Consider the following 13254-nt stretch of genomic DNA (forward strand, 5'->3'; position numbering starts at 1 on the left):
CAACCAGCAATCTAAAACAACTGACAATTTCCGAGATAAAGGGAAAAAGGTAGACACTGATGTTAACCCACCTCGCAGAGTAATAAATTGTATTTTCGGTGGTTTTGCAGGTGGAAGATGCACAAACTCGGCAAGAAAAAAGTCGTACCGAGCTATGATGACCATGACAGGGTCAACCTCGTCCAAACCTGTCAACAAGGACAAACAGAGATCTCGATCCTCCCTAAGGACTATAAGGCAACTAACCGCAACCTGGACGATCCCGTAGTCATCACAGTACAGGTCAGAGAGCCATTAATAAAGAAGATCCTGATGGATCCGGGGAGCTTAGAGACTCAAAAAGCATAATTTCTTTATCTTTGACAAAATAAAAAAAAAGCAGGAGAGAAAAAAAACTGAAAAGGGCCAAAATCTAAATTTAATAGTTAAAATGTTAAATACTCAAGAGTAACGATAATAAAAATCATAAAATCAGCTATAGCATAGAATGTTACTATTTAAATAAAAAATAGCAATAATTGCAGAAAAATACCTTTTCCTTTCGAATATATAACATATATATAAGATTAATATTTAAATTTATCTCTTAAAAAATATTTATTTTTTAAATTAATCCCCTAAAGATTAAAAGTTACATTATTAGTTCCTGAAAATACAATCATAAATTAAATTGATTTTTTCGTCAGTTAGATAATTAAGTAAAACGTAGTATAATAATATAACACATTAATACCATGCATCTAAAAATAATTAATTAATATATCATCTAATATGTCATAAACTTATATATAGTCAAATTAATTTATTAATTTTTCAAAGTGTATATATAAATTATTTTCATCATTAAAATTTTAAAATTTAATCAATTTATTAGTTTGTAATATTTTTTCTTTATATACCCTATTTTATTTTAATATTTCTTAATCCTATTTAATTTCATTTATTACACTTTATAAATCCTATTTTTTACTTAAATGATTTTGTCAAATAATTGTTAATTAAATACTAAAAGAAATTTAATTTTTTAGATCTCATAATATAATATAGTAGTATTTTAAAATTTCGGTCTCTCGAATTTTGCTACATGTATGTATATATTACATATATATGCATATAATAATAATGATAATTATATATGAGGAATCATTTATATATACAAATTATTATTGTATTGTTATATAGATAAGGATCTGGGCTTATACTGAGTGTAGATATAATTGAGATGAGCTGCTAGAGTTCTTCTCATCAAACATTTCTCTCCTTCACAATTCTCATCATCCAACTGATCTCCTTCTTTGTGTGTCTTAACATCCTTCAATTTCATTCCACACACATCCAAATTATATTAATTCCTCAAATAAAATAATACATATAGTGACGGATCCAGAAAATTTTGATAGTGGAAGTAAAATATATATAACATTATAATAATTTTTATGATAAAAATATTATGTTTACATAAAAAATTAGCTATCAAATAATCTACTATAAATTTGTGTATAAATGTATATATCATTTAACTTATTTTTAATATATATTTTATATTTCAAAATTTATATTTTAAGATTTATTTTGTACAAGTGATTATTTTATGTATACGTACCATAATTATTGTTATAATTATATTTTGTTATTGTAAAATATTATTATATTTCAAAATATCAAATTACAATTAAAATACTAAAATAGTAACTTAAATAATAACATATAATTTAAAATTTAATTTTTTATATTTCATATTTTGAAACCTTCACAATATATATAATTAAAATGTCTTTTTTTGTATATGTCGTTAAACAATTATTTAAAACTCAACTTTCATACAATTAGCTCTTGATGATATTCATAGTTAAAAAAGGTCATTCAATTAGAGTAGTTATTATGAAAAAAAAACTAAAACTAATTTTAAAAGAAGAAACACAAATGGATAGATAATATTCTTTCGAATCGATTTCTAAGAAAGAACACAAATCTTATTTAAATTTAAAAATTGATCATTATAATGGACATCTAATATGAAATTCTCAAATTAGCTATCAAGTGTCGAAAGTTAAATAAAAAATTATTATGAGGTTAAATTTAATAATTTAATAGAGACAAATAAATATTATTATTATATACTACTCAATAAATATTATTATTATATACTATCAATAATGTCTCATCATCGCATGACTATATATATATATACCAAATAAGAAAACTAATCGAACACTTGAAAAGGTTAATTAATAAGAATTAATTATTATTGAGTAAGATATACCATACGTACCTGATGCATGGATGATGAAGAGATCATCGTCACGGCATCAAATTCAAGGTGTGGGCGAGAGGCGTAGATTAAGCCAAAGCTAAGAAGAAGAGACAAGGTGAAGATAGTGACCAATTTTGACATAATTATAATTGATTATGAGAATTTTGCTTAATTATGAGAGAAGCCAAGGTTGTATGAGAAAGAATTGTATATATTCTTTCAATGATTATGATGATTCAATATATACAAGAAAAAAAGGACTATACAACTCATCAAATCAAAACAAACAAATCTTAAAAAAGAAATCTTATCCTAACAAAATGACGAGTCATCTTATTCTAGAATAAACGGAGAAAGGCATGAGACGAAAATAAATAAATAAAAATATTCTAATTGTTGTTTTGGGCTGATGATGATTGGTTCAATACCACTCAGTTGTGTTGTGTATGCGTTGCGTATGGACTATGGAGTCGAAGAGGAAGCACATAACCTTATTTTCTAATCATATCATCATATACTATTTATAGAACATAGAATCATATATGATATATATAATATGATATAAATTAATGTAAAGTGGAGATAAGTTTTAATATAGTCCTTGAAGTTGCACTCGAATCTCATAATAGTCCCTGAACTTAAAAGTTCCTCAGAGTCATCCCCAAACTTGCACTCCAGGACTCAAAGTGGTCCTTCCGGCAATTTCAGCACACGTGGCGCAACCGAAAAGCTTAGCTGGCAGCGTTGGTGACACGTGGGACTCACAATTTCTAGCTGATGTGGCAGAGTAAACTCTTCCGACTCAATTTGGTCCCTCAGGTGAAGTTAAAACCCTAATCCCCTTTTTTGAAGGCCACATTGTTCACTCCGCTATCTCCTCATCGGTACTGTGTTCTTCTGTTCTCCCTCTCTGAAGCCCGAAGGTTATGGCTAGTACGAGCAATGCAGCTGGGAGTTCGAACAACCCACGATCGTTTGGAAGCATCATGAGGAGAATGAACAGAAACAGAGAAGCTCGTTTGCCAAAAATGAAAAAAATCATGAGAAGCCTGGTTTCTCTGAAAGAGGTAAGCAAAAAATGAAAAAAAATGTGGTTCATCTGTTTTTTGATATTGTTGTTAATCTAATATTCACAAAAGTTCAGGCCGTTTTTTTCGATTGTAATTGGTGGGTATGAACGCCTCTGTTCTGTTCTCTGTGCTAGGGTTTGATCACTACTGACTTTCATAGTGGTTTGGCCAAAAAAATTATAGAGTAGGAGTGTTTCTTGTGTTTTGATGATATGAAAACGTGTTCTTTATGTGTTAGGGTTTACTGCTTTTAGTGGAGGAGTTTTCAAACTGTTAATGTGTTTCAGGATAATGACTCTGATAAATAAATTTGTTAAACAGAGTTTGCATGATCACAGTAGAAGTAAAGATCTTTTGGGAGTTAAAATTTTTTGTAACTCTGATAATGGATTCTGAATTTGACTGATTTACCTAATTGCCTTTCTTTGTATTGGGTTGGTTTAGTTAAACTGAATGTAATATGTAATGCTTTTTAGTTAAACTGAGTGTGTGATCATAAAAGATTCTTGCATACATAAGTTAGAGTAATATAAAGTAAGTTTTGCAATTGCTAATGAAGTTAACTTAGCTATTGGAATAATCAAATTGTTTGATGAATTTGGTCTGGACTAGTGGATTAGTTGTGGAAAAGGGTATGTAAATTTGAATGGTTTGATCCACCAAAATTGAAGTTAGTGTCTAGAGAACTGCTATCCTTAGTTACACCAAAATAATGTTCTTGATTTCACACTTTCTTATGTTCACATGACACAAATCATTAGCAACATGATCAAAATAAAGGTGAAATATTATATAATTTAATAGTTAACAACTAACAAAATTAGGCACTCTATTCAATACCCCGGTCCACAATAACCTTTTATAATAAAAATTTTGAAAAAGAAAACCACAAAATAATAGAAGACTTAACTTATATTGTTAATTTGAATATAGTGATAATATAGCACAGTGAAATATTAGAGGGAGAAGGAGAAGTAGAAAAGCAAGGGAATGGTGCTTTTGTTGCCAACTGTCAAGTAATGAAAAGGAGAGAGTGAGAGTGATGATGAAAATGGTAGAAGAAGATTAGGACTGAATCAATGCTATGATATGAAGATAATAGATGCCATTTAATGAGCTTTCATTAACTACTATTTACCATTACTATTTCTAGATAGTTTTTCTTGTTTCATCTCCACCTTCAGTGTTGTATATTATTTTATTGTTTTTTAACCTCTCTTGTTAGTGATTATTTTAGCTCCAAATTTTGGCAGATTTTCTTTATTTCTGTGTGCCTTTTTTTGTTGGTAGTAAGTTGTAGTTGTATATATATATTTTCCTCAGTTGCAAAAGAAAAAAAAGGGTCTTGGTCTTGGGTTTTGTGGGAAACTACACGGAGAGTGAAGTTTGGTGCCTGTCCTTGTGATTTATTTGCGAGTTTGATTTAAGGCACATATTGCTGATTATATATGCTAAATTAATCCTGGACTGATTATATGATGATAATACACTAGGCTGCTGTCTATATATGCAGAATTAATCCTGGACTGATTATATGCTGCATAATGTTCTGTCAATCTATTATTATTCATTTATCTTGTTCTGCATAATGTTCTGTAACAGTGCTGTGTAGGGACTAGTTTGATGTCACTTGAACAAGTCTAGAGACTATTTTGATGTCACTTATATAACTGTAGGGACAGTTTTGCTGCTCGAAAATAACTATCTGACCCCTTCTTTGGTATCTGAAACAGGGCCTTATAAATGCAGTTAAGGAAGTTTTTTCAGATGTCCATCATAGGAAACTGCTACAAGGCTTGCAAATTTCATGAAGTTTGTGCCAACCCTGGATTCAAGGCACCCAGACACAAAAAATGAAGATTAGGATAATTATGTTTAGGAAAAGCAGGCTGTTTTTTTGTATCTATTTTGCTGATGTTGTTTACAATGCCTAAAACATTGTCCCAGTGTTGGGGATTTTAGTATTTGAATTTTATCAGGTCAATATGTCAACAACTTTGATATACTTGGTGTTTTGGCTCTATAATGCCTTTTTTGAATCAAACATTACCAATATGAATTATGAATTATGACTTTATTGAATTGAGTTTTTTCAGCCTTTTATTTATATCTTATCCTCTGTTACAGACTTAAGAGTAATTCAAATCCTGTCCATTTCTATTTCATTGAAAAGAAGTCCAGGAACAAAAGTATGCATATCTATTTCTTTCAAACAAAAGGATAGGAACAAGTACATGAACAAGAAATGCATATAACATGCATGTCATTTATTTTTTGCTAGATACAGTTGACCCTGTTGTCTATCTAGCTTTAATACAAGAACACCAATTACAATCAGCAGCATGAACACAAACATCAAAATTTCCCCCATTTTTAGAACCCTAATTTTAGCTTCTAATTTACCAAATTTCCAAGCCATCTTCATCTTCCATTCTTCATCATCAACTGAATGTCTTGTTCTATCATCACATGGCATGACATCTTCCAAAACTTTATCAACCCACATAAACAATCCACACCATTTCTTACCCACAGTCTGCACTTCAAAGAAAATTCAATCAGCAAAATTTATATCCATAAATACAGTAATCAACAACAATAATACTTACAATTGTAGTTCGGGCAACCCAGGAACGGGCTTCCTGGATTAGAATCTATCCCTGACCACCGCAGCACCGGTCTCGACCCACAGGCACACCATTCTGGCAAACGAGCTTCTCTTTTTCTGTTCATTCTCCTCATGATGCTTCCAAATGATCGTGGGTTGTTCGAGCTCCCAGCTGCATTGCTCGTGCTAGCCATAACCTTCGACTTTCAGAGAGGGAGAACAGAAGAACACAGCACCGACGAGGAGACATCAGAGTGAACAATGTGGCCTTCAAAAGGGGATTAGGGTTTTAACTTCACCTGAGGGACCAAATTGAGTCGGAAGATTTTACTCTGCCACATCAGCTAGCCATTGCGAGTCCCACGTGTCACCAACGCTGCCAGCTAAGCTTTCCGGTTGCGCCACGTGTGCTGAAATTGCCGGAAGGACCACTTTGAGTCCCGGAGTGCAAGTTCGGGGATGACTCTGAGAAACTTTTAAATTCAGGAACTACTATGAGGCTCAAGTGCAATTTCAGGGACTACATTGAGGCTTATCTCTGTAAAGTGAGATGGAAGAAGTTAAGCTTACCCGGCACGGTGTAGAGTGAGTGATCCTCTACATATAATTACTAATTTGGTCCCTATTCATTTTTCAGAATGATAATACGACGCTTTAAATAAAAACGATTCACTTTGGTCCATGTTTTCTATTTTTGTAACACAATGCCCAGTCTGTGTGGGTATTTTTCTGTCAACTCTAAATAAAAAATGTTGACGTGTCAGATTTAGAAATGGACAGAGGTCTAATTGTCTCTAAATTTAAGTTAGTTAAAAATTTATTTGTTCTTATTCTTTAAACAATATCTTTTTTAAATCGATCTTTTTGTATAATAATGTTGTTATGTTAAGTGAAACATGGATAATTTTCATTTTTAATTCATATTGGACTAAATAAGCAACTCATTGTACAGATATCTCACATAAGCAAATTTGTTTTTTTGTGTTTACTGTCCTTTCATGTAGATAAATGTCAATAACTTGTCATCCCAAACTAAACACCTTCCACAACCATTAGATGTTTGATTTTTCTGTTAGATTATTCACAAAAATCGTAAATGTGCCTTGTTCAATTCTTTGAAATTTATCAATTCTCTCTGTTTTTCTAATATCAACTTCTCCTCATTAAAATTATCTCTCATCACACTCACTCTTTCGTTAGCTTTCTGTTTTTCACTCATCATTATGTAAGCACAAAAGCTAACATTGTTAAACAAACTCATACAAAAACTCTCTGGAACATCTCGAAGCAGTACCAGAAACATCAAAACCCAACAAAATCCAAGGTAGCAATCCAAACAAAACTAGCAAAATTTAGATAGTGTTTATGATTTTTTGAATTTTAAAATTTAATTTACATGCTAAATTTTATAAGTTTTAGAAGGAGTATAGGTGGATATTCCACAAATAGACTAATGGAGTTAGGATACAAAATTTTACTTCTCATAGATAATAACAAAGTAATTAAGGGTGTTCATGGATCAGATCTGATCCGTATATTTGCGGTATTTATTTGAATCATATGAAAATTGAGGATATGGATCCGATCTGCAAGGCTATTGGATCGGATCAGATCCGATCCGCACACTTATAGGATTAGATTGCGAATTTTATATAAGTAGATTATAAATAAATAAATAAATATTCTTCTTATATTTTATTTCAACTAATAATTATCATATATATTATATTATTTTTATTTTAATATTTAAGAAAAATATATTTAAAAGAGTAGTTAAAATAATTTTATTAATAATTTTTTAATAAAAATAAACTTTTAAAAATATTTTTGTGTTTTGCAGATATATCCGATATCCAATTCGATCCGCAAATGTGCGAATCGGATCGGATCGAATTTAAACTTAAAACCAGCAGATATTGGATTCGATCCGATGATCTTAGTGCGGATTGGATCGAAATTTTCGCCATATCCGATCCGATCCGTTCACCCCTAAAAGTAACTTTTGTATAAAATAAGAAAAATGCTATTCATCTTCTAAAATATCATTTTTTAAACAACCTTTAAATTTAATCATTTAATTATAATAATATTTTAATCATTAATTTTTTTATTTTTTAAAAAACCGTATCTATTGAGATTTAGTTTAATTTTTATATCTCTTATTTTTTTCTTATTTTCAAACTTTTTACACTATTAAACTCTTGTTAGTTATTTTATCTTGAAACGTTAGAAACTCATTTTTTTAGAAAAAAAATACTCCAAACTAATTAAACACAGTCCTTTATCTTTTTATATGTACTTGGCTTTATAGAATTTATTTATTTATTTATTTATTCCATTAAATATTGTTAGGTACACATCTAAAATAATAAATAATTAATAAAATATTTTTAAAACATATCCAAAAATACATATAATCTAATTTTTTTAGTAAACTTAAGTAAACACTAAATACATCACATTTAAAATAACAAATAATAAATTAAATATTTTGTAAATACATCATTATCAAAAATCATAAAAAGATGGATACTATCAAGCGTATAGATAATAATTAGGATTACTATATTTATTTAATTATGATAGTTTAAAAATCATTCTTACAATAATGAAGTATCTCTTTCAAATATAAGCAGAAGCATAAATTTAAAAAGATAGAATCTTTTACCACTAAGAGGCCAGAAAGTGTTATTTATAATTTTTTAGTGGTGTCTTTTGAAAAAAGTGATTTGATTTATGGTATAATTTTTAATTATATCAAGTTTCATCCAAAATAATAAAGAATAAATAAAATATTTTTAAAACACATCCAAAAAATTACATAAGATATAAATTTTATTGGTAAAATTAAGTAAACACATCTAAAATAACAAATAACAAGCTAAATATTTTATGAACACATCTAAATTTATCAAAATCATAAAAAGATGGATGTGAAAATAGCAATTATTATGCTTATTAATTAGTTATGATAGCTTCAAAGTCATTCTTACAAGAATGAAGATTTCTTCCTCAAAAACAAACAAAAACGTATAGAATCTTTTATTAGAGGAGGCGGTGAAGACGAAGAGTGCGTTGTAAATCTAAATTCCGGCAGAAGATCGGAGTGCAACAAAGATGGGAGGAGTACGAGACGGAAAAAGATCGCGGACCAATGGAGGAGCACAACTCGAAGGAGGAGCACAGCCAAGGAAGAACACAGGGCGATAAGGAGCGCAGGGCATGGAAGGAGCGTGGCATAAGAAAGAAGCGGGGCAACTGAGGAGGAGTGTGAGGCGCTGCAGATCTAGATTTTACTAACGAGCAAAAGGTTTAATAAAATGAAATCTGTGTTTTAAGATATTTAAGAGATGTTTTGGGATGCGTTAGGATTTAGAAGATTTAAAATTGAAGTTGTTGAATTTTAGTTTTACTCAAATTATTTTTTAAAATTTATATTTTAAATTAAAAGACATTAAATTTATTTGAATGTATTTATTTTTATTTTTTAAAATTATTATAATAAAAAATTATTTAAAAAATAAATTTAAAAAATACTTAGTTGTATTAATAAAATAGTGTAAAACAAAATGAAACCAACAAAAAATCAAATAGTACGAAAATTTGACCCTACTCATCCTATTATCATCCCTCTGTCTCATGGAATTGAAGAGAGTGATAATCGGAGCTACAAGGCTTGAAACGTGCCATAAATCAATTCGTGGCAATTAAAGTCTACAAAATTGACTAGATCTCCATAGTGGTCCTCCAGATTGTAATTGCACTATTTATGTCCTTTAGATTGCGCTCCGGGCAACATAATGATCCTTCGATGGAATTTCGGTGTGACTCAGCGACGGCCTTGCTTATGTGGCACTGGTGCACGAAATTGTGATCTCTAATAATATCATTCAACTTGATATGCGCATCTACTAACTCAACACTTTCTTCACAACTTCGCACAACTAACCAGCAAGTGCACTAGGTTGTCCAAGTAATAAATCTTACGTGAGTAAGGGTCGATCCCACGGAGATTGTTGGTATGAAGCAAGCTATGGTCATCTTGTAGATCTCAATTAGGCGGATAATAAATGGTTATGGAGTTTTCGAAATTAATAATAAATAAAACATAAAATAAAGATAGAAATACTTATCTAAATCATTGGTAGAAATTTCAGATAAGTGTATGGAGATGCTGTGTTCCTTCTGAATCTCTGCTTTCCTGCTGCTTTCATCCAATCCTTCTTACTCCTCTCCATGGCAAGCTGTATGTAGGGCATCACCGTTGTCAATGGCTACATCCCATCCTCTCAGTGAAAATGGTCCAAATGCTCTGTCACAGCACGACTAATCATCTGTCGGTTCTCGATCATGTCGGAATAGAATCCATTGATTCTTTTGCGTTTGTCATCACGCCCAACAATCGCGAGTTTGAAGCTTGTCACAGTCATTTAATCCCTGAATCCTACTCGGAATACCACAGACAAGGTTTAGACTTTCCGGATTCTCATGAATGCCGCCATCAATTCTAGCTTATACCACAAAGATTCTGATTAAGGAATTTAAGAGATATGTGCTCGGTCTAAGGTAGAACGGAGGTGATTGTCAGTCATGCGTTCATAGGTGAGAATGATGATGAGTGTCACAGATCATCACATTCATCATGGTGAAGTGTAACGAATATCTTAGAACAGGAATAAACTGAATTGAATAGAAAATAGTAGTAATTGCATTAAAACTCGAGGTACAGCAGAGCTCTACACACTTAATCTATCGTGTGTAGAAACTCCACTATTGAAAATACATAAGTGATGGTCCAGGAATGGCCGAATGGCCAGCCCCCAAAATGTGATATGAATTCGAAAATAGGGAGAAGGACCCTTAGTACAATAGTAAAAAGTTCTATTTATACTAGACTAGCTACTAGGGTTTACAGAAGTAAGTAATTGATGCAGAAATCCACTTCCGGGGCCCACTTGGTGTGCGCTTGGGCTGATCTTGAGCTTTACACATGCAGAGGCTTCTTTTGGAGTTGGACGCCAAGTTGTAACGTGTTTTTGGTGTTCAACTCTGGTTCGTGACGTGTTTCTGGCGTTTGACTCCAGAATGCATCATGGAACTGGCGTTGAGCGCCAGTTTGCATCATCTAATCTCGAATAAAATATAGACTATTATATATTGTTGGAAAGCTCTGGATGTCTACTTTCCAACATCGTTAAGAGAGCACCATTTGGAGTTCTGTAGCTCTAGAAAATTCATTTCGAGTACAGGGAGGTCATAATCCAACAGCATCAGCAGTCATTTGTCAGCCTTTTATCAGAGTTTTGCTCAGGTCCCTCAATTCCAACCAGAAAATACCTGAAATCACAGAAAAATACACAAACTCATAGTAAAGTCTAGAATTGTGAATTTAGCATAAAAACTAATGAAAAAAAGTAGATAGATCTTACTAAAAACTACCTAAAAACAATGCCAAAAAGCGTATAAATTATCCGCTCATCACAACACCAAACTTAAATTGTTGCTTTTCCCCAAGCAACTGAAAATCAAATAGGATAAAAAGAAGAGAATATACTATAAATCCCAAAATATCAATGAATATTAGTTCTAAATTAGATGAGCGGGACTTGTAGCTTTTTGTTTCTGAACAGTTTTGGCATCTCACTTTTTCCTTTGAAGTTTAGAATGATTGGCATCTCTATGAACTTAGAATTTCAGATAGTGTTATTGATTCTCCTAGTTAAGTTTGTTGATTCTTGAACACAACTACTTTTATGAGTCTTGGTCGTGGCCCTAAACACTTTGTTTTCCAGTATTACCACCGGATACATAAATGTCACAGACACGTGACTGGGTGAACCTTTTCAGATTGTGACTCAGCTTTGCTAAAGTCCCCGGTTAGAGGTATCTAGAGCTCTTAAACACACTCTTTTTGCTTTGGATCACGACTTTAACCACTCAGTCTCAAGCTTTTCACTTGGACCTGCATGCCACAAGCACGTGGTTAGGGACAGCTTGAATTAGCCGCTTAGGCCTGGATTTTATTTCATTGGGCCCTCCTATCCATTGATGCTCAAAACCTTGGATCCTTTTCACCCTTGCCTTTTGGTTTTAAGGGTTATTGGCTTTTTCTGCTTGCTTTTCTTTTTCTTTCTATTTTCTCTTTTTTTTTTGCCAAATTTTTTTTCGCAAGCTTTGTCTTTCACTGCTTTTTCTTGCTTCAAGAATCAATTTTATGATTTTTCAGATTAGCAATAACATTTCTCTTTGTTCATCATTCTTTCAAGAGCCAACAATTTTAACATCCATAAACAACAAGATCAAAATTATGCACTGTTTAAGCATTCATTCAGAAAACAAAAAGTATTGTCACCACATCAATATAATTAAACTAAATTCAAGGATAAATTCGAAACTCATGTACTTCTTGTTCTTTTGTATTAAAAACATTTTTCATTTAAGAGAGGTGAAGGATTTATGAAATTATTCATAGCCTTAAGACATAGTTGCTAAACACTAATGATCATGTAGTAAAGACACAAACATAGACAAACATATAGCATAAAATCGAAAAACAGATAATTAAGAACAAGGAAGTTAAGGAATGAGTCCACCTTAGTGAAGGTGGCGCCTTCTTGAAGGACCAATGGTGCTTTGAGCTCCTTTATGTCTCTTCCTTGCCTTTGTGGCTTGATCCCTAGTGATTTTGGTGCTCCTATCCTTAGTTGCTCCCAATAATTGTGTGGAGGAAAATGTATTCCCTAAGGTATCTCAGGGATTTCTTGATGAGGGAATTCCTCATGCTCTTATTGAGGTCCATGAGTGGCTCTCTTGATGTGCAGTCAAATGCTTTACTACTGAGCTCTGGACCCTTGAGATGAATTTTCCATCTCCCATGACTCAGAGGTGGAAGCAATTGCCTTTCTTTTCCTCTTTCTTGAGGTTTTTCTGGCCTTATGTGCCATCAATGGTTATGGAAAAATAAAAAAGCTATACTTTTACCACACCAAACTTAGAATATTGCTCGCCCTCGAGCAAAAGAAGAAAGAATGGAAGAAGAAGAAGAAGATATGGAGGAGAGGGAGAGATGGGTATGTTTCGGCCATATGGGTGGGATTGGGTGGGAAAGGATGGATGGATGTGAGTGGTGAAGAGGTGATGGGGAAGAGAGATTGAGGTGATTGGTGAAGAAGAGAGAAGGTGAGTTGAGGTAGGTGGAGATCCTGTGGGGTCCACAGATCTTGAGGTGTCAAGGATTTATATCCCTGCACCAATGAGGCGTGTAAAACGCCCTCTGCATACAATCCTGGTGTTTAACGCCAGATTGATGCTTGTTTCTGGCG

Source organism: Arachis duranensis, chromosome 8, assembly GCF_000817695.3.
Source record: "Arachis duranensis cultivar V14167 chromosome 8, aradu.V14167.gnm2.J7QH, whole genome shotgun sequence".
NCBI lineage: Eukaryota > Viridiplantae > Streptophyta > Magnoliopsida > Fabales > Fabaceae > Arachis > Arachis duranensis.